Source organism: Mustelus asterias, chromosome 22, assembly GCF_964213995.1.
Source record: "Mustelus asterias chromosome 22, sMusAst1.hap1.1, whole genome shotgun sequence".
Taxonomy (NCBI): Eukaryota; Metazoa; Chordata; class Chondrichthyes; order Carcharhiniformes; family Triakidae; genus Mustelus; species Mustelus asterias.
The window spans coordinates 39,884,216-39,907,609 of NC_135822.1; positions in this window are offsets into that span (position 1 = coordinate 39,884,216).

The window sequence follows — 23,394 nt, forward strand, 5'->3', positions numbered from 1 at the left end:
TGCCTCAGGCTTCTAAACTGTGGTGTGACCACCTCTCTGTGGCACATCCATGAAGCTGAGAGCTACGCAGAAAACATGCTCAGCAACTCCAGTTGCCACTCAACCTCAAGTTTCAGCAGCTGACCCTGCACATGTGGTTGTCTAGGACACTATTGGCACCCATAACTTTCCACATATTAATGGTCATACATTGTACTCTGCCATATCTTAAAAATTTTACTTTCCCGCAGTTCTATATGTATGTTTTCTTCATGGTTAGCACACAAATGAATACACAGGCTGCCTGTCCCAGGTTCTTCAGACCATTAAAAAAAAAACTTGTATTTGTATAGTGCCTTATGACAACTTTTGAAGCGTAATTACTACGCTTCAAACTGCAGCAGCTTGTGTATAGGAATAAGGAAGTCTTGCCATAATTGTACAGAGTTTTGGGCTTCATATTTAAGAAAGGATATACTTGGAATGGAGGCAATAGAGCCAAGTTTCACTAGATTGGTTCCTGGAATGAAAAGGCTTGTCCCACAATGGGAGACTGAGTCAACTGGGTCTAAACTCTGAGTTAAAAAGAGTAAGAGGTGATCTCATTGAAATGTACAAGATTTTGAAGGGGCTTGACAAGGAAGACGTTGTTACTCTGAGCAGGTGTGTTCTGGGCCTGCTCATTTAGAACAACACTACCAGAAATTTCTTAATTTAAAGGGTTGTGAATCTTTGCAACTCTACCTCAAGGAGGTCTGTTGTTGAGTATACTTAAGGTTGTGGTTGGTCTCTGGGAATCTAGGGATTGCAGAAGAGGGCAGGAAAATGTGGAGTTGAGGCAGGTCAGCTATGATCATGGCAAAGTAGGTCATATGGTCTTCCAATTCCTCCTATTTCTTAAATTCTTTACCCACAACCTTTTGCCTCAAGGAGGTAACAATGCTTGCAATGGAGTCACAACTGACACAAATAAAGATCAATTTGTTAAGCATTTCTTGAACAAATTCCTTGGCACAGGACTTCAAGAAAAAGATTATACTTAATATGTTTAAAGTCAGTAATTATGTTTAGATTCACCCATTAAATTTAAAGAAATGCATGTTTTCACAAATTGCTATGCTATATTTGGTAAATATTTCTCTGAATACAGTAACTTACAGTAAATACAGATGAAATCCCTGTGTTAGTTCCATTAGGTAAAATTCCTAAGTTTGTGCTATGAATGCTGGATTTTACAAGATGATAATGCTTTAAAATGTCTAACGTTTCCAAACCTTTCCCCAGTGACACACAATAAAAGGAACAGTTGTGGCATAGTGAGGGACATTGTTTGTTTCTGTTTGAAAGGAAGAGAACAGTATAGACAGAACTTTAGGGATTTAGGAACAAAGAGTCATGGAGGTGGGCTTACTGGTGAAAGTCAGATCTGGAAGACTCAAGTCAAGAGTTTTTTTTTTAAGGTCACTAGCACTGTAGAGAAAAATAAGTCTGCTGGAGAGTTGGGATAACTTTGGACTTGTTCAGCTGCTAGAAATGCAGTGGATAGCAAAAAGGTGGCAAGATGTGTATTGATTGCATTAGTTAGCTAACACAAAAAAGTATCTGCTTTAGTTAGATGTATGAATTGTCTATTAATATTTGGTTTTATGCTGACTTATTACAGCAAAGTTCCAAAATGTGAAATCTTGTCCAAAGAAAATCAATTAGTCATCATTTGAGAAATTAATCTCTTCAAAAAATTATTGATCTTTATGGAGATGATAAAGCTTTAACATATCCAAAAAATTTGAAAGGACCTTGGTTACTTCCAACAATGGTTTCACCTGGAGTTTTAGTCCTCAGTCTTTATTAATTCTAAGTCAACCTTTTTCCAAGGATTCAAACAAAGAGACAGGGTCTGAGCCTTGCATTGGTGAGTTTTGAGGAAGCCTTGATTTTTTACTCCATTCACATTAAGCGTGTACACAGGACAAATTCTGCAAAGAATCAGGAAAAAGGACATCGATCAGAAGTTGGGTTTGGGAAGGGGGTGCTTTTGGGGTAGAGATTCTCAAAACTGCTATTGTTCAACAAAATAAATTGCAGAAACTGTTCAGAACCACTAATTGTCCAGAAATCATTTGAGCAGACCCAAGCAACTCACAGCATCCTTTTAGTACAGTACTTCAAGCTGAAAAATTGAACATTTGAATAAGTAAAACAATTTTAATTATTGCTTTATGTTTCAGATAAATTTTACTCTCGTGTTGCTGTTTCACACACTTATGGTTAGACATTCTAACATAATTCTAAATTCTAGAAAATTCAGAAATGACTTAGTCCCAAGCATTGTGGACTGGAGAGGTTACAATGTACTATTTTAGCAGGAACATAATTAATGGTGTGAGTTTGACTTTAAGGTCATTTGAACCCTTAAACAAAGGGAACCCTCTGAAAGAAAGTCAATGATATTGTCTCCATCCATCTGCTTATTCCTGAAGCATTTACTCTAGATGATCTCTTACAGCAGTGCTTCGAATTATGGCTGAGATTTTTATCCAGTCCTTAAATGGCACATGATCTGCAGAATGCAATTGCATAGGGCTTCGATGTCATGCATTTTCAAGCAAAATAACTGGCAAAGCAATGGTAAAAGTGAATCTCCCCTCAAAAAATATAAGTTAAGCACACAATGTTTTTTTCAAACAGCAACTAAGAAATCAGTTGGGAGCATTACGGAGTCCAGTACTGTAAGAGTCGTCAATGATGGTCACTAATTTAAGTTGCTAATGTCACATTAACTAGCATAACAGTATGTTCTGTTCCTTCTCAGTTGATAGCAACTTCAATAATATACTGTTATTAGCATTCGCTGTTAAGACCAGAAACAGGTGGAAAAAAAAAAGTTACCAATTGATGTTAAATAAACAAAAAATGTTTTCTGAACACCTGGCTGAATGATGGATTCTAGCTCTTTAAAAAAATAGATAACATGCAAAATTAAAAATCTAATTGTTGAGCACTTGTAAAAACTGCTAGCAATACTACACAGATGCAGGAACAACAAATTGATTATATCACTTCATTATTTTTTCAGTTCTGCTGTTGGAAAAAAAAATCAGTGCATCCACCCACATGCCACTTAACAGGATGTACATTTTTTAAAAAAGACAACATTTCATACAAAACTGCAAAGCTACGTTGTAAGCATATGGGTAATACTATGGTAGAGTTTAATTTTGTTATATTCTTATATCAACAAGGGATCAAAATAGGGCAATTTGTCAGCTTGCTGTGTGTTCTTACAAATGATTGTTCTACGATAACATTCCCCAGTACAGTCAGCATATTCACATGTTTGCATTTCTTTCGGTGCACATTCCAGGTTTAGGGTTTGCTGATCAATTTAAGGTAAAGCAAAATTGAAGCTTTGTAAAGCAGATGTCACCCGTTAGCCATCACTGCAAATCTTCAGGCTTTTCCAACAATATTGTTCCTCAAATTCCTTTTCAAAAGGTATTCATACTTGACTCCTCACCTCAAAAGATATATGTTCTATTTTAATATCTTCCCTCCTATTACAGTTTACAACACAGAAACTTTGCATGACTTTGATAATTCTTGTAGGAAGGGCTTAAAACTTTTTCCAATCCACAATCACCTCAGTGGCTCCCCCAATTGGAAATGTCTTGGCAATATTCCATAGACCTCAGCCTCACTTGTACCAAATGCAATTTTAATTGTAAGGGAATTCATTCTGTGGCTACTGCTGTGGAGCAACTAAAATCATTTTACTCAAGAACAATTAAGGGAAAAATTCAATCCAGGCCATATTTAGTCAAACTAATTTTGGCTAGGTTCAGAATTTGATCCTGTCCTTGCTTTGAATATACAGATATCAATTCAAGCCCTTGTGACCACCATTTACAAAACACTGAACCTTTCAATCATTAGAGGTTTTCAGATAGTATTGTGTTTTATAGTAATTAATCTAATGGATTTTTTTCTTTAGTACCTTCTTCTGTAGTTCATCATTGTTTGCATCTGGAATTAAATTGTACAGTGTGTTCTAATAAGATTTATCATTTAACCCAATGAACAACTTCCTGTAAAAAAATTCAGGGGTGTGGTGGGGTATGTAGACAAGCCAAACAAAAATAACCGAGAACAAAACCTCAGAGGCAGCAGAGACAAGTTTATGTGTTACTTATTACAACTGAAAGTTAAATGACTGGCAATATGTACTTACTGGAAGGGGGATTCAGTATAAACATCTTGCCTCAACTTGTAAAATAGATTAATCTTCTACTGAAAGACAAAAAAATATAGTAACATGAGGAATCAAGTCACTAACTGACATACAATAACACATCTATTTTCCTCCCAAATGAAGTCAAACCAAAATTGTATTGAGATCTATCTTGGGTATATTCAATGGCCAAGCCAAGCATTCACAGCCCTTGGTGTTAGACGATTCCAAAAATTCATAATCCTTTTAATTTCACTGCTAATTGCCACCCCCCAATTTGACACTGCGACCCTGTGATCTAGATTCCCCAGCCAGGGCAAACATTTTCGCAGCATCCACCCTGTCATCCTTCTAAACATTGGAGAATATAGACCCAGACTACTTAATCTCTCCTCATGGTATACTCCCCACATCCCACGAATCTAGTGAAATTTGCTTTTAGTTACAACAGAGGAGAACATCATGTCATCTGTGAAATTTAAGTGGAGTATTAATGACCCTGGATTAGCATGCAGATAAACCCAGCAGTCACTACAGGACTGAGTAGGATGTCAGACCTTGGTCATCATCTAGCAGCCACACGAGCTGCAAAACCTGTAATGGCAGCTAAATCCCACAAGAGGACCAAAATAGGATTGCATTGGCAATATCTCGGTTTGTGATCCTCCTCAACCACGATGTGATCAGGTTTACCCTCACAAAGGAGGAATGGGGGGAGGGGGGGGAAAGGAGAGAGGAGGTGGTGGGAATGATGCTGTGATGTGCTCCAGTTTCCAGGGGAAGCTCTTTTATTCAAGTCGGAGATTGGGGTGTCCTTTAAAAAAGGTCCTCCCATCTCTGGATTCCTGACCTTGCCAGCATCTTTAGGCCCCACCCCATCAGCTGACAGTGTGAATTTCTCTCCTCATTTTGAAATTCAGAGTGTTGGTCAATACTGAGAGAAAAGCCGGCTCTTCACACTGCTTTTCTCATCTGGCAAACGGAGACTGGGAGCAGTTACGCGCAGGTAGATCAACACTTGGTGAGTGGGAGTCTTTTAAAAAAGTGAAATAGTGAGAGCTCAGGGCCAGTGTTCCTCCAGGAATGTGCGTGTGCGGCCTGCACATCTTTGTGGGAGGAAACCAGAGCATCCGGATGAAACCCATGCAGACATGGGAAGAGTGTGCAAACTTCACAGACAGGAGCTCGAGGTTGGAATTCAACCTGCGTCCCTGGCACTAAGGCAGCAGTGCTAGCCATTGTACCATCCTTAGTTACCCATTTTAATTATTCTAAATTTTCCTGCATAATTGCATAACTATGCTAGTAAGACAGTCAGAACTATGCAAAGTTTGTGCTTGATATCATGGTTTTGGTTGGCTCCTAGTGCAAGGCAATTACCCAATGATAGTTTGAACTTCCCAGGGAATCCTTAGCTGGAGACTTCTGGACAGACTCCCCAGCACATATTTGGGGTACCTCCAGTTACAATGCCCCGGAGTAAGTTATGGGCCATGATCTTCGTAGCATTCCATGCTACTATCCAGAAAGATCAAATTTGAGAAGGATTCAGTCATCTCTCTACAACTCAGACAAGAACAAATTGAATCTTTGTATCATACAGGGGTCTGAGTTGAGCAATTGCTGCATTAACCAAATGCCAGGATACATATGGTAGTTTCATCAATACAGACAACTGCTCAGTAAATGACAAAATCAGGAGTTATATATTAGAACACACGCAAAACAATCAGTAAGGATAGGCAACAACACCTCCTCCACGGTCATCCTCAACACCAGTGCCCCACAAGGATGTGCACTCAGCCCCTTACTATACTCCTCATACACCTATGACTGTGTGGCCAAATTCCCCTCCAATTCAATTTTCAAGAATGCTGATGACACCACGTAGTGGGTCGGATCTCAAACAAAGACAGAATACAGGAAAGAGACAGAAAATCTGGTGAACTGGACGACAATCTTTCCCTCAATGTCAACAGAATGAAGGAAATTGTCATCAGCTTCAGGAAGCGTAGTGGAGGACATGCCCCTGTCTACATCAATGTGGACAAAGTAGAAATGGCCGAGAGCTTCAGGTTTTTAGGTGTCCAGATCACCAATAACCTGTCCTGGTCCCCCCATGCTGACACTATAGTTAGGAAAGCCCATCAACACCTCTACTTTCTCAGGAGGCTAAGGAAATTTGGTATGTCTGCTATGACTCGCACCAACTTTTAGAGATGCATCATAGAAAGTATTCTTTCTGGTTGTATCGAAGCTTGGTATGGCTTCTGATCTGTCCAAGGCCACAAGAAACTATAAAGGGTCATGAATGAAACACAGTCCATTACTCAATCCCACCTCCCATCCATTGGCGCGGTCTACACTTCCTGCTGCCTTGGAAGAGCAGCCAGCATAATTAAGGACTCCACGCACCCTGGACATCCTCTTCCACCTTCTTCCCTCAGGAAGAAGATACAAAAGTCTGAGGAAATGTACCAAGTGACTGAAGAACAGCTTCTTCCCTGCTGCCATCAGACTTTTGGATCTACTTCATATTAATTTGATTTTTCTCTGCACCCTAGCTATGACTGTAACACTACATTCTGCACGCACTTGTTTCCTTCTCTATGTACAGTACACTTTGTCTGTATAGTGTGCAAGAAACAATACTTCTCATTTTATACTAATACATGTGACCATAATAAATCAAATCACGTTCGGAAGTCCCATGTTGGAATAGCATAAGCAACAAAAGAATGTCACTTAGAAGTGTATGAATTGATCAGGGATAGACAGCAGGGTTTTGTTAGGGGAAGATTGTGCCTAACTAACTTTATAATTTTGAGTAAGTAACAAAAAGGATTGATAAGGGTAGGTCAGTGGATATTATCTACATCGATTTCAGCAAGGCATTTGACAAGGTCCCACATGGTAGACTGGTCAGAAAAGTAAGATCTCACGGGATACAGGGGAAATTTGGTAGGTTGGATCCAAAATTGGGTCAGTGACAGGAAACAAAGGGTAATGGTTGATGGATGTTTTTATGATGAGAAACAGTTTCCAGTGATGTTCCACATGGTGCAGTGTTGGGGCCCTTCCTACTTAATGCTTCAAACTTAAATGCGAATGGCACGATTTGCAGGTGACAACAAAATGTGGGTGATAAGTGAAGAGGAAAACTGTCAACTCCAGACGATCAATGGTTTGGTTGAGTGGACAGAGAAGTGGTAAATGGAATTCAATATGCAAGTGTGAGGCAATGCATTTGGGGAGAGCACTCAATAAATGGGAAGGTATCGAGAGGGATTGAGGAAGTGAGTGACCTTAGTGCATTTCCACAAATCCTTTAAGATGGCCAGACAAGGTGGTCAAGAAAGCATATAGATATTAGGTACCTGGATCTGCATCTGAAGTGCTGCAACCTGCAAGGCTAATGAATAGGGTGCTGGAAAATGGGCGGCTAATTTCATTTTTCTCTTTTGGTCAGCACATACACACGGGGATGAATGGCCTCTTTCTGCACCATAAAACTTTAATATGGTTCTATTCTTAACACTTTCATTAAGGTGGGAATTTCTGGTAGATTCCCCGACAGCGGGATGGGTAAGCCACGTAAAACGTCAGACTCGGAAGATCCCGCCAGCAGCAGGATGTAACAAAAAACAGAAAAACTTCCTGTGGCGGGTGGGGCGGTAAAATTCAGGCCAAGGGGTCTTCCCCTGTCAATGAGGTTTACTGTGCCTTAACCAAATAACATGATAGGCCCATTTGAGGTAGCTGGTTCTTCTATTCAAAAAGTGAGTTTCCCCAATTAGAAAGGCTTAAAGCCCCCCAACTTATTAGCTGGAGGATAATTCCACAAGATGGAATTTCTGCCTAAGAACAGGAATGCAATAAATTTAAACCCTGCAGCTACCTTTCAATGGATTGTGCATAAAAACAATGGTATGTCCCCAGGATGTTTGTGGAAATAAAACAGAAAATGCTGCAAAAACTCAGCCTGTAAGCATCTACGAAGAGACAAACAATCTGTTTTGGAACCGAGTAATACTAGACTTGAAACGTTGGGTAGAATTTTCCCAGAAATTGGCAAATGCAAACAGTAAATGAGGACAGTGGCGTGAAGCCGCCGACAGCAACGACTTTCCAAGACCAAAATTGGCTCCTGGTTCAATTGGTTTAAGATAAATTCTTGAATGTCACATGAATGGATTGGAATAAAGAATATCCCATTCTTTAACTTCTATGCAACTTCAAGAGGATGTTTTATTGCAACTTAGTTGCATCCTGTAGCATTTTTACACTAAAAGTTGTGTACATTAATATTGGTAAGAACATACTCTAGTACTTGACATGTAGACAGTCAAAAAATTTCTATCATGTCCCAATAAAAAGAGCCATTATTAATTTATAAGGTTACCAATGGAAGATACTTTCAGAATGGCCCTCATCATAATACTGCAGAACTACTGTATTTATCATAGAATCCCTACAGTGCAGAAGGAGGCCATTTGGCCCATCGGGTCTGCACCGTCAACAATACCAGCCAGACTATCCCTGTAACCCTATATAATTACCCTGACACTAAGGAGCAATTTATCATAGTCAATCAACCTAACCCACTCATCTTTGGGCTGTGGGAGGAAACCCACGCAGACATGGGGAGAACGTGCAAACGCCACACAGTCATCCAAGCCTGTAATTGAACCCAGGTCCCTGGCACCGTGAGGCAGCAGTGCTAGCCACTTTGCTACTGTGCTGCCCTACCTATTCTCCTGTTTGTTCACCGAGACAAGTCAGAGACAAAAGCACTATTCACACGCCTTTTTACTGTTTTTGTTCCACCCAGCAGACAATACCATGAGTTAGAGAAAAAGAAAATCACACTATGTCTAGGTTTAGCTGTCCTGCCCACTGCTAGTCAAAATAATGATCGTATCTAACTTCAAGCAGTTGTTTCATTATTGCACTCAAGTCGCATCCGATATTTTGCCTCTGTCTTCATGGTAGGGAATAAGAAAGATTTTCCAAAATCTGTAGTTAATGCAGAGGAACTTGGTGCAATAACCATTACTAGTGAGAAAGTATTGAATAAACTAATGGGATTAAAGGCAGACAAGTCTTCAGGACCTGATGGCCTGTACCCTAGGGTATTAAAAGGAGGTGGCAGCAGAAATAGTGGATGCATTGGTTGTGATATTTCAAAACTGCTTAGATTCTGGTAAAGTGGAAACACATTAATGTGACACCCCTATTCAAAGGGAGAGGCACAAAAAGCAGAAACTATAGATCAGTTAGCTTGACCACTGCGGTGGGGAAGTTGCTGGAATCAATTGAGGTAATTGAGCATTTGGAAAGACAAAGCTCAATCCACCATCGTCAGCATGATTTTTAGAAGGGCAAGTCATACTTGACAAACTTGCTAGAGTTCTTTGAGGACACAACCAGCAAGGTGGATAATGGGGGACCTGTGGATGTGGTATATATCTAGCCTTCCGGAAGGCATTTGACAAGGTGCCACATAAAAGACTGATCCAGAAGGCGAGATCGCAGGGGATTGGGGGTCAGGTACTAGATTGGATTGAGCATTGGTTGACTGATAGAAAGCAGAGGGTCAGGATAAATGGGTCCTTCTCTGGTTGGCAAAATGTAATTAGTGGAGATCCGCAGGGGTCAGTCGTCAGACCTCAACTGTTTACAATCTATACAAATGATCTGCAAACAGGGATAGACTGTAACATTGTAAAATTTGTGGATGATACTAAAATTGGTGGGAAAGCAGGCAGTGAAGAGAAATAAAGATTTTACAGGTGGACATAGACAGGCTAAAATTTGGCAGATGGAGTTTAATGTGGATAAGTGAGAGATTATCCATTTGGACAGAAAATATAAAAGGCAAATGATCTAAATGGAAAGCAGATTCAAAATGTGTCTGGGCATCTTTGTTCATGAATTGCAGAAAGTCGGTATGCAGGTATAGCAGGTAATAAAAGACAACAAATGGAATGTTGACATTTATTGCAAAAGGACTAAAGTATAAAAGTAGAGAAGTGTTGTTGCAATTGTATGGGGTGTTGGTGAGACCACATCTGGAGTATTGTCTCTAGTTTGGTCTCTTGGAGGAAGGATGTGGTGGCATTGGAGGCAGTTCAGAGGAGGTTCATCAGATTGATTCCGGGGATGAAAGGGTTGATACATGAGGAGACTTCAATTTCCCTGGTATAGACTGGAAATCGCTGAGAGCTGGGACTCTGAATGGGGAGGAATTTATAAAATGCGCACAGGAGGGTTCTTTGGAACAATATGTAGATAGCCCGACTAGAGAGGGGGCTATACTGGATCTAGTACTGGGGAATGAGCCCGGTCACGTCTTCAAAGTTTCGGTAGGGGAACATGTAGCAAATAGTGACCACAATTCTGTTAGCTTTAGGATAGTGATGGAAAAGGATGAGTGGTGTCCCAAGGGTAAGGTGTTGGATTGGGGGAAAGCTAACTTTTGTGGGATTAGGCAGAAATTGGCAGCTCTTGATTGGGAGAGGCTGTTTGAGGGTAAATCCACATCTGGCATGTGGGAGTCTTTTAAGGAACAGTTGTTAGGGCTGCAGGCATGTGCCTGATAGGAAGGGTAGGATTCGCGAACCGTGGATAACCAGGGAAATTGAGGGACTGGTCAAAAAGAAAAGAGAGGCGTTATGTTAGGTCCCGGCAACTAAAAACGGAGGGAGCTCTGGAGGAGTACAAAGAAAGTAGGAAAGAACTCAAACGGGGAATTAGAAGGGCAAAAAGAGGTCACGAAATGTCCTTGGCAGACAGGATTAAGGAGAATCCCAAGGCATTTTATTCATACGTTAGGAACAAAAGGGTTGTCAGGGAAAAAAAAAATCGGACCTCTCGGGGACAAAAGTGGGGAATTATGTTTAGAACATAGAACATAACAGCGCAGTACAGGCCCTTCGGCCCTCGATGTTGCGCCGACCAGCAGTACCAATCTAAAGCCCCTCTAATCTACACTATTCCAATATCATCCATATGTTTATCCAATAACCACTTGAACGGTCTCAACGTTGACAAGTCCACCACTGCTGCAGGCAGGGCATTCCACACCCTTACTACTCTCTGAGTAAAGAACCTACCTCTAACATCTGTCCTATATCTCTCACCCCTCAATCTAAAGCTATGTCCCCTCGTGCTAGCCAACTCAATCCGAGGAAAAAGGCTCTCACTATCCACCCTATCTAATCCTCTGATCATCTTGTATGCCTCTATTAAGTCACCTCTTAACCTTCTTCTCTCTAACGAAAACAACCTCAAGCCCCTCAACCTTTCCTCATACGATTTTCCCACCATACCAGGCAACATCCTGGTAAATCTCCTCTGCACCCTTTCCAACACTTCCACATCTTTCCTATAATACGGCGACCAGAACTGTACGCAATACTCCAAATGCGGCCGCACCAGAGTTTTGTACAGTTGCAGCATGACCTCCTGGCTCCGAAACTCAGTCCCTCTACCAATAAAAGCTAACATACCGTACGCCTTCTTAACAACCCTATCAACCTGGGTGCTAACTTTCAGGGATCTATGCACATGGACACCCAGATCCCTCTGTTCATCCACACTACCAAGTATCTTACCATTAGCCCAGTACTCTGTATTCCTGTTACTCCTTCCAAAGTGAATCACCTCACACTTTTCCGCATTAAACTCCATTTGCCACCTCTCAGCCCAGCTCTGCAGCTTAACTATGTCCCTCTGTAACCTGCCACTTCCCTCCGCACTGTCTACAACTTCACCGACTTTAGTGTCATCCGCAAATTTGCTAATCCATCCTTCCACACCCTCATCCAAGTCATTAATAAAAATGACAAACAGCAGTGGCCCCAAAACAGATCCTTGCGGTACACCACTAGTAACTGAACTCCAGGATGAATATTTTCCATCAACCACCACCCTTTGTTTTCTTACAGCTAGCCAATTCCTGATCCAAACCACTAAATCACCCTCAATCCCATGTGTCCGTATTTTCTGCAAAAGTTTACCATGGGGAACCTTATCAAATGCTTTGCTGAAATCCATATACACCACATCAACCGCTTTACCCTCATCCACCTCTTTTGTCACCTTCTCAAAGAACTCAATAAGGTTTGTGAGGCACGACCTACCCTTCACAAAACCGTGCTGACTATCCCTAATCAAATTATTCCTTTCTAGGTGATTATAAATCCTATCTCTTATAATCCTTTCCAATACTTTGCCCACAACAGAAGTAAGGATCACCGGTCTATAATTACCAGGGTTGTCCCTACTCCCCTTCTTGAACAAGGGGACAACATTTGCTATCCTCCAGTCTTCTGGCACTGTTCCTGTAGACAATGACAACACAAAGATCAAAGCTTGGAGCCCAAAGAAGTAGGGGAGATCCTAAATGAATACTTTGTGTCGGTATTCACAAAGGAGAGGGATGTGTTGACTGGGAGTGTCTCGGAGGGGAGTGTTGAACCGTTGGAGAAAATCTCCATTACAAGGGAGGAAGTTTAGGTTTGTTAGAGAATATAAAGACTGACAAATCCCCAGGGCCTGATAGAATCTATCCAAGGCTGCTCAGGGAGACGAGAGATGAAATCGCTGGGCCTCTGACGCAAATCTTTGTCTCGTCACTGGACGCAGGCGAGGTCCCAGAGGATTGGAGGATAGCTAATGTGGTCCCGTTATTTAAGAAGGGTAGGAAGGATAACCCGGGTAATTATAGGCCGGTGAGCTTGACGTCCGTGGTGGGGAAGTTGTTGGAGAAGATTCTTAGAGATAGGATGTATGCGCATTTAGAAAGGAATAAACTCATTAACGATAGTCAGCATGGTTTTGAGAGAGGGAGGTCATGCCTCACTAACCTGGTGGAGTTTTTTGAAGAAGTGACCAGAATGGTTGACGAGGGAAGGTAGTGGATGTCGTCTATATGGACTTTAGTAAAGCGTTTGACAAAGTCCCTCATGGTAGGTTGGTGACAAAGGTTGGATCTCATGGGATAAAGGGGGAGGTGGCTAGATGGGTGGAGAACTGGCTTGGTCACAGAAGACAGAGGGTGGTAGTGGAAGGGTCTTTTTCCGGCTGGAGGCCTGTGACTAGTGGTGTTCCGCAGGGCTCTGTATTGGGACCTCTGCTGTTTGTGATTTATATAAACGATCTGGAAGGTGTAACTGGGGTAATCAGTAAGTTTGCGGACGACACAAAATTGGCAGGACTTGCAGATAGTGAGGAGCATTGTCAGAAGCTACAGAAGGATATAGATAGGCTGGAAATTTGGGCAAAGAAATGGCAGATGGAGTTCAATCCTGATAAATGCGAAGTGATGCATTTTGGTAGAAATAATGTAGGGAGGAGCTATACGATAAATGGCAGAACCATAAAGGGTGTAGATACGCAGAGGAACCTGGGTGTGCAAGTCCACAGATCTTTGAAGGTGACGTCACAGGTGGAGAAGGTGGTGAAGAAGGCATATGGCATGCTTGCCTTTATATGACGGGGCATAGAGTATAAAAGTTGGGATCTGATGTTGCAGATGTATAGAACGTTGGATCGGCCGCATTTGGAATACTGCGTCCAGTTCTGGTCGCCATACTGCCAGAAGGGCGTGGAGGCTTTGGAGAGAGTACAGAGGAGGTTTACCAGGATGCTGCCTGGTATGGAGGGGCTTAGTTATGAGGAGAGATTGGGTAAACTGGGGTTGTTCTCCCTGGAAAGACGGAGGATGAGGGGAGACTTAATAGAGGTGTATAAAATTATGAAAGGCATAGATAGGGCGAACGGTGGGAAGCTTTTCCCCAGGTCGGTGGTGACGTTCACGAGGGGTCATAGGTTCAAGGTGAAGGGGGGGGGGGGGGGGGGAAGAGAGAGAGAGGGAGAGGGAGAGAGAGAGAGAGAGACAGAGAGAGAGGTTTAACACAGATATCAGAAGGACATATTTTACACAGAGGGTGGTGGGGGCCTGCCTGGAATGTGCTGCCAGGCAAGGTGGTGGAGGCGGGGACACTGGGAACGTTTAAGACTTATCTAGATAGCCATATGAACGGAGTGGGAATGGAGGGATACAAAAGAATGGTCTAGTTTGGACCAGGGAGCGGCACGGGCTTGGAGGGCCGAAGGGCCTGTTCCTGTGCTGTATTGTTCTTTGAGGTTAAACAGTTTGAGCCTGTACTCATTGGAGTTTATAAGGATGAGAGGGGATCTGATTGATGTATATAAAATTCTAAAAGGAATTGATAGAGTAAACGTAGACCAATTGTTTCCTCTTATGGATCAATCTAGATCAAGAGGTCATGGGCATAAGTTGAGAGATGGTAGATTTAATGCCAAGATGAGGAGGAACTACTTCTCGCGAGGGTGGTGAATTTGTCGACCTCAGTGTGATGGAGTTTGAATCATTTCAAGGAGATATATTACTAATAAAAAAAAACTGGTTAAATGGGTATGGAGAAGAGGTAGGGAGGTGGATTTGAGACCTGGGAGAGATCAACCATGATCTGATTGGGCTGAATTTGCCTACTTCTGCTCCTAATTCCTATCCTGCAGCCAGATATTTGGTATTGCAGTTTACTTTTTTGGGTAAAGCAGTATGACTGACTTCTAAATTCCTCACAGGAATAAGTTCCATTCATCATCTTTGCTCTAATGACGCAACATTGCAAAAAAAGAAATTAAGTTTAAAACTCAAATTAAAAATTAAATAAAAAAGATGGAGGGTCAGGTGATGTGTTGTTCATGCATGATGTGGGAGCTGGTGGACCCCATTGTGGTTCCTAGGGAGCATGTCTGTAGTAAGTGTTGGTTGCTTGAGGAACTCCGGCTCAGAGTGGATGAGCTAGATTCTGAGCTTCGGACTGCGACACATTAGGGAGAGGGGAGATACACTTGGATACTGTTGCAGGAGGCAGTCACACCCCTTAGATTAAATACCTTGAATTCGGCCAGTTGTCAGGGACAGGAGCATGTGGCTGCGAGTGAGGCAGGTAGAGGGATCCAGGAGGTAGGGTTGCAGGAGCCTCAGTCCCTGAACTTGTCCAACAGGTTCGAGATTCTTGTTCCCTGTGTGGACAGGAACAGGTACTGCAGAGAGGATGAGCAAATTGACCATGGTACAAGGAGCCATTCAAGTGGGGGGAGAAATAGAGAAACGTAGTCGTAATTGGGGATAGTATAGTTAGGGGCATTGACACTGTTCTCTGTGACCAGGATCAAGAATCCCGAAGGTTGTGTTGCTTGCCTGCTGCTCGGGTTTGGGATATCTCATCTGCAGAGAAACTTGGAGTGGGAAGGTAAAGACCCAGTTGTTGTGGTCCATGTAGGTACCAATGACATAAGTAAAACAGGAACAAAGGTTCTGCTAAGGGAGTATGAACAGCTAGGAGCTCAATTAAAAAGCAGACCCAAAACGTAATAATCCCTGGATTACTACCTGAGCCACAGGCTAATTGGCACAGGGTCAATAAGATTGAGGTAAATGCATGGCTCAAAGATTGGTGTGGGAGGAATGGGTTTGAATTCATGGGACATTGGTGCCAGTATTGGGGAAGAGGGGACCTGTTCTGATGGGATGGTTTTCATCTGAATCGTGCTAGTAAAGTGTTCTTTTACTTGGTCGAGAAAGAGAGTATAGAAGGTGGCAGGAATCTAACCTCAGACAGAGCAAAAAAGGTGACAAGTATGAGAAGGGAGGCGGTCAATGCAGGATTGAGGGTGTTGTACCTAAATGCGTGCAGTATACGGAACAAGGTAAATGAGCTTGTTGCGCACATTGAAATTGGCCGGTACGATGTTGTGGGCCTCACAGAGACTTGGCTGCAAGTAGATCTGGGCTGGGACCTAAATATCCAAGGGTATGTATCCTATCGGAAGTGTCAATATGCGTGATCTTCTTGGAGATCCTCTCCACTTGGAGCCGGCAGTTTGCGGTGTCGATGGTAGCCATGATGTGGAGATGCCAGCATTGGACTGGGGTAAACTTACTGTGTTTACCAGCAGTCCAACGCCAGCATCTCCACATCATGACTCCTATCGGAAGGACAGGCAGATGGGCAAAGGGGGCAGGGTTGCATTGTTAGTAAGGAAAGAAGTTAAATCAATAGCAAGAAGTGATACAGGATCAGAAGGCATAGAATCTCCGTGGGTAAAGTTGAGGAATCGCAAAGATGAAAAGACCCTGATGGGAGTTATGAACAGCCCCCTAGCAGTCGTCAGGATGCGGGACAGAAAATAAATCAGGAGACAGAAAAGGCATATAAAAAAGGCAATATTACAATAATCATGGGGGACTTCAATATGCAGGTGGACTGGGAAAATCAGGTAGGTAGTGGATCCCAAGAAAAGGAATTTGTGGAATGTCTAGGAGCCTACTAGGGAACAGGCAATTCTGGATTTGGGGATGCGTTATGAGGCAGACTTGATTCGGGAACTTAAGGTGAAGGAACCCTTAGGGAGCAGTGACCACAATATGATAGAATTTACCCTGCAGTTTGAAGGGGGAGAAGCTGGAATCAGATGCAACGGTATTACAATTAAATAAAAGTAACTACAAAGACATGAGGGAGAAGCTGGCCAGAGTTGATTGGAAAGGGAGCCTAGCAGGGAAGACAGCGGGACAGCAATGGCAGGTGTTTCTGAGAGTTATTCAGTAGGCACAACAGAAATTCATCCCAAGGGGGAGGAAACATGCTAAGGGGAGGATGAGGCATCCATGGCTGACGAGGTAAGTCAAGGACAGCATAAAAGCAAAAGAAAAAGCATACAAAGTGGCAAGGATTAGTGGGAAGCCTTTAAAGAGGACAACTAAGAAAAGCAATAAGGGGGGAGCTAGCAATATAAAAGATAGGAAGAGTTTTTTTCAATTTATAAAAAGGTAAGCGGGGCAAAAATAGACATTGGAGCACTGGAAAATGGTCCAGTAATAATAGGAAATAAAGCAATGGCAGAGAAACTGAAAAGTTACTTTGTATTAGTCTTCACAGTGGAAGACACCAGTGGGATGCCAGAGCTCCAGAAGTCAGGGGACACAGGTGAGTGTAGTGGCCATCATTAAGGAGAAGGTTCTGGGGAAACTGAAAGGCTTGAAGGTGGATAAATCACCTGGACCGGATGGACTACACCACAGGGATTTAAAAGAGATAGCTAAGGAAATTGTGGAGGCATTGGTGGTGATCCTTCAGGAACCACTGGAGGCAGGGAGGGTACTGGAAAGAAGCTAATGTAACACCGCTGTTTAAGGCAGCAGGGAGGCAGCAGACGGGAAATTATAGGCCAGTTAGCCTGACTTCAGGCATTGGCAAGATTTCAGAGTCCATTATTAAAGATGAGGTCGCAGGGTACTTGGAAGTGCGTGATAAAGTAGGACTGAGTCAGCATGGCTTTGTCAAGGGGAGGTCATGTCTGACAAATTTGTTAGAGTTCTTTGAGGTGGTAACAAGGAAGTTAAATAAAAGAGAACGAGTGGACATGATTTATTTAGATTTCCAGAAGGCCTTGACAAGGTGTGACATAGGAGACTGTTAAATAAGTTAAGAGCCCATGGTGTTAAGGGCAAGATCCTGGCATGGATAGAGGATTGGCTGACTGGCATTAGGCAGAGAGTGGGGATAAAGGGGTCTTTTTCAGGATGGCAGCCAGTGACTAGTGGTGTGCCTCAGGGGTCGGTGCTGGGACCACAGCTTTTCACAATATACATTAACGATTTGGAAGATGGAACTGAAGGCACTGTTGCTAGGTTTGTAGATACCAAGATATGTAGAGGGACAGATAGTATCAAGGAAGCAGGGGGGCTGCAGAAGGACTTGGACAGGTTAGGAGAGTGGACAAAGAAGTGGCAGATGGAATACAATGTGGAAAAGTGTGAGGTTATGCACTTTGGAAGGAGAAATGGAGGCAGAGACTATTTTCTAAATGGGGAAATGCTTAGGAAATCAGAAACACTAAAGGACTTGGGAGTCATTGTTCAAGATTCTCTTGAGGTTAACATGTAGGTTCAGTCGGCAGTTAGGAAGGCAAATGCGATGTTAGCATTCATATCGAGGGGGCTAGAATACAAGAGCAGGGATGTACTTCTGAGGCTGTATAAGGCTCTGGTCAAACCCCATTTGGAGTATTGTGAGCAGTTTTGGGCCCCATATCTAAGGATGGATGTGCTGGCCTTGGAAAGGGTCCAGAGGAGGTTCACAAGAATGATCCCTGGAAGGAAGAGCTTGTCATATGGGGAACAGTTGAGTACTCTGGGTCTGTACTTGGATTTAAGAAGGGTGGGGGGTGGATCTTATTGAAACTTACAGAGTACAGGGAGGCCTGGATAGAGTGGACGTGGAGAGGATGTTTCCACTAGTAGGAAAAACTAGAACCAGAGAGCACAAACCCAGGCTAAAGGGACGACCCTTTAAAACAGAAATGAGGAATTTCTTCAGCCAGAGAGTGGTCAATCTGTGGAACTCTTTGCCGCAGAAGGCTGTGGAGGCCAGGTCATTGAGCGTCTTTAAGAAGAGATAGATAGGTTCTTGATTAATAAGGGGCTCAGGGGTTATAGGGAAAAGGCAGGAGAATGGGGATGAGAAAAATATCAGCCTTGATTGAATGGCGGAGCAGAGTCGATGGGCCGAGTGGCCTAATTCTGCTCCTATGCCTTACTGGCTTTATAAACTGGAATGAAGAGTACAAGAATCAATATGTCACAATAAATTATCAATAAAATACTGTTTTTGTGTGTTCAAGTTGTTTGGATCGGTCAGTTTAATGGGCATGTCTGTTGGTAGGTTTATTTGGTGGGCAGTTCTTGCTTATGGAGTGCTGGAGGACGCACATGTAGTCAATAGTTGATGACAGCAATAACAGTGTTGGGGAGAGGGTGATGGAATCTTGATGGAGAACAAAAAAAAAGATAAAGGAGTGTCAAACAACAGTTACCCCAGCTGGAGAGAATGTTTCTGAGAATGATGGGGATGGTAAGAGCAGGATTGAAGGAATGGGACGGGGATGGCATAGGAATGAAAGGCATGGGATGGAGGGGATAGCATGGATGAGATGAAGAAACTGGTGGGAACAATTATTTGATAAAATTTCTAAAAAGTTACTCTGTGCCAAGATGAAAATTCACTAGATTTGAATGAAAATGTTTTGCAAATGCTGTCAGGTGAGTGGATTGTATGGACAAGGATGATTAAACCTTTCGGAGTTCTACACAAATTAACTCCGCTGGACAAGGAAGGAGCAGTTATAAATGTTGCTGTGAAACAGAATCCCAAACAATTACTGCTATGGAACAAGATTGGTAGTTAGAAAAATATTTTGTTTAGTGACAGATGCTGAAATAACATGGATTTTCAAGGAAATAAGGCAATCATTCCTAATATTAAGCCTATCAGATGTAATCTTGTGCCTTCAATGCAGCAGAAGCATTTCAATTAATGCTTTCATATTCTATGACTACGAACAAGTCACAAGGCCAGACTTGATAAAATTTGTATTTATATTACCAGACCCATTTTCACACGGACTGCTGTGTGTAGCTTCTTCCAGTGTCAATCTGTTAAGTCTTTGATGAAAGAATAACGAGAAGTTTCATATTTCAAGAAGTACATTTGCAATAATGACATTAATTTGGCTGCAATTTATTTCCAGGGTCTCTGCTAGTATAAAACATGCCTTAAGAGAAAAGGACTAGAGTAGTTTTGGGTGTCCCATTATAAAAGGATATTAAAAGCTACTAAGAATGCACCAGGATAGTGCCAAGGAATGGGGAACTACTATAGATCTCAGCAGACTTGAGATATTTGTATTTTGCTGTCAGGAATAACATCAATTGGAAAAGAACAAAGAGTTTTTAATAGTGAATAGAGGGATATATTGTCCACTTAAAAAATCAATGAGATCATTATTTAAAATGGTCATTCAAAAAAAAAACTTAATTTCAGGTGCTGCTAGAGAATGGAATGTTTTGACAAATGGGCATTATAGCTTTGAGATGCGTACTATTAATTATTTTAAGGTAAATCTAGTTAAAAATTTGTAACAAAGGGTGACATGGGTATGGAGAGTGTGAATCAAGTGGGATTAGTTTTATAATTCTTGACGTCTGTGGTAGGGAAGTTGTTGGAGAAGATTCTTAGAGATAGGATATATGCACATTTAGAACTGAATAATCTCATTAGCGTTAGACAGCATGGTTTTGTACGAGGGAGGTCATGCCTCACAAATTTGGTTGAGTTTTTTGAGGTGGTGACAAAAATGATTGATGAAGGAAGGGCCGTGGATGTAGTCTATATGGATTTTAGTAAAGCGTTTGACAAGGTCCCTCATGGCAGGCTGGTACAAAAGGTTAAATCTCACGGGATAAAAGGTGAGCTAGCTAGATGGGTGGAGAACTGGCTTAGCCACAGAAGTGATGTGGAGATGCCGGCGTTGGACTGGGGTGAACACAGTAAGAGTTTTAACAACACCAGGTTAAAGTCCAACAGGTTTATTTGGTAGCAAATACCATTAGCTTTCGGAGCGCTGCTCCTTCGTCAGATGGAGTGCATTTCCGCTCCAAATAAACCTGTTGGACTTCAACCTGGTGTTGTTAAAGCTCATATGAACATTGTCAGAGGATACAGCAGGATATAGATAGGCTGGAACATTGGGCGGAGAAATGGCAGATGGAATTTAATCCAGATAAATGCGAAGTGATGCATTTCGGTAGATCTAATGTAAGGGGGAACTATACAATAAATGGCAGAACCATCAGGAGTATAGACACACAGAGGGACCTGGGTGTACAAGTCCACAGAGCCTTAAAGGTGGCAGCACAGGTGGAGAGGGTGGTGAAGAAGGCATATGGCATGCTTGCCTTTATTGGACAGGGCATAGAATATAAAAGTTGGCATATGATGTTGCAGCTGTATAGAACGATGGTTAGGCCACATTTGGAATACTGCATCCAGTTCTAGTCGCCACACTACCAGAAGGATGTGGAGGCTTTGGAGAGAGTACAGAGAAGGTTTACCAGGATGTTGCCTGGTATGGGGGGGGTCTTAGCTATGAGGGGAGATTAGGTAAACTGGGGTTGTTCTCCCTGGAAAGACAGAGGATGAGGGGCGACCTAAGAGGTGTATAAAATTATGAAGGGCATAGATAGAGTGAACAGTGGGAAGCCTTTTCCCAGGTCGGAGATGACGAACTCAAGGGGTCACGGATTCAAGGTGAGGGGGGCAAGGTTCAACATAGATGTCAGGGGGACGTATTTTACAGTGGGTGGTGGGGGCCTGGAATGCACTGCCAAGCAAGGTGATTGAGGTGGACACACTGGGATCGTTTAAGACTCATCTAGATAACCACATGAACAGACTGGGAATAGAGGGATACAAAAGACTGGTCTAGTGGGGCACATGAGTGGCGTAGGCTTGGAGGGCCGAAGGGCCTGTTCCTGTGCTGTATTGTTCTTATGAAGAATCATCCAGATGTGAAATGCTAGCTCTGTTCTCTCTCCACAGATTAGATTTTCCAGCATTTTCTGTTTCAGATTCCAGCATCTGCAGTAATTTGCTTTCATTTTCATTTTAAATTATTTTGGTAACTAAATAGAGCAGGAATGCAGAAGGAGGCCTTGTAAACCATTGGGCAGGATTTTAAAGCCTTGTTCATCCCAAAACTGTAAAGATCCCACCTGGGACCTGCAGACAATGGAAAAGGTCCGTTGATCTCAGGTGGGATTCTACGGTTTTGGGACAAATAAGGCTTTAAACTCCTGCCCAAAGGGTTGAATGGCCTCCTTTTGCATTGTAAGTATCCTATGATTCTATTCTACGAGCCCATTCTGCTCTGTTTAGTTACCAAAATAATTTAAAAAGACGAAAGCAAATTACTGCAGATGGTTTTCATTGGGGGGGGGGGGGGGAGCGTTTTGGCACATCAGCAGTAGGCTCAATCTCTCTCCCACTCCACCACAAGTCAAGGGGAATGGGGGGGGGGCTGAACCCCCCCTCCCAGTTCACCACAAGTTAAGGGGAATGGGGTGGTCCACCAGTCAGAGGTTCAGCACTTGCCTGCTGCACTCAGGAGGCAGAGCCCAGGGGAATAATGGGGGCAGCACCAAGCTGCTCCCTCCGGCACCCGTTAGAAAGGCGGACATCTCCCTCACCCCCCCAACTCTCACACAGACTAGGCTGACAAAAATAGATATCGCCCGACACAATGAGGATAGATAGATGGATGAATGGATGGGTGGGTGACCATGCCAGGGGCGGCTGGATGATCCCTCGAGTCGCGGGCAGAGAGTGGGAGTCGCTCCGCCCCAAGCGGCAGCAGCATCAAGGACGGAGAGAGAGAGAGAATTTCCGACGATTTTTTTTGTCTCCACCGCAATTTAAAATCCCCGAAAGAGGCCGCCCAGCATTTCCACGACGGAGGCGGGGTGGGTAGTTCCTCTGCCCGCCTGCCTTCTCTTTACAGGGATACCAACCGTCCGTTCCCAATCACCCCGAGCAAGGAGCATTGCTATTCAACATCAGCAACAAAACACACGCACAACCGTCCATCTACCGGGATGAGGGAACGAATGCAATCACTTACCGTAAAAAAAAATCACGATTCCAGGTCTGTGTGAGGAGGGGAGGGGGGTGTGGGTGGGAAATGAGGCGATAGACACTGGCTAGAAATGAGCGCGAGCGTGCGTACCTCCACTTGCTGTCCCGTCCGCCCGCCGCCGCCGCACTGAGGCTGGATCCGGCAGCTCCTCAATAAAAACGCTTGAGGCGCGAGAGCAGGAGCCGCGCGCGCACACCGGCTTCCAGCAGCGCGAGGGGAGGGGCCGCACGCACTTGGACAGGTGTGCGCCGGCGCCAGACTCAGAGCGGCCGGGAGTGAGGGGGCTGGGCTCGAAGGTTCTATTACCCTGCTGCTGTCCGCTGTCCACATTACCCTCCAAGACAATAGAGTATAGGTGGAGCTTTTTACTTCTGGAAGACTGAGCGCGTATGTTTAAAGTTTACTTCTTAGAACAAAGAAAAGTATTTTATTCACGAGTGTCACAAGTAGGTTTACATTAACACTGCAGTGAAAGTTACTGTGAAAATCCCCACACTCCGGCGCCTGTTCGGGTACACTGAGGGAGAATTTGGCATGGCCAATCCACCTAACCAGCATATCTTTCAGACTGTGGGAGGAAACTGGAGCTTTCGGAGGAAACCCATGCAGACACG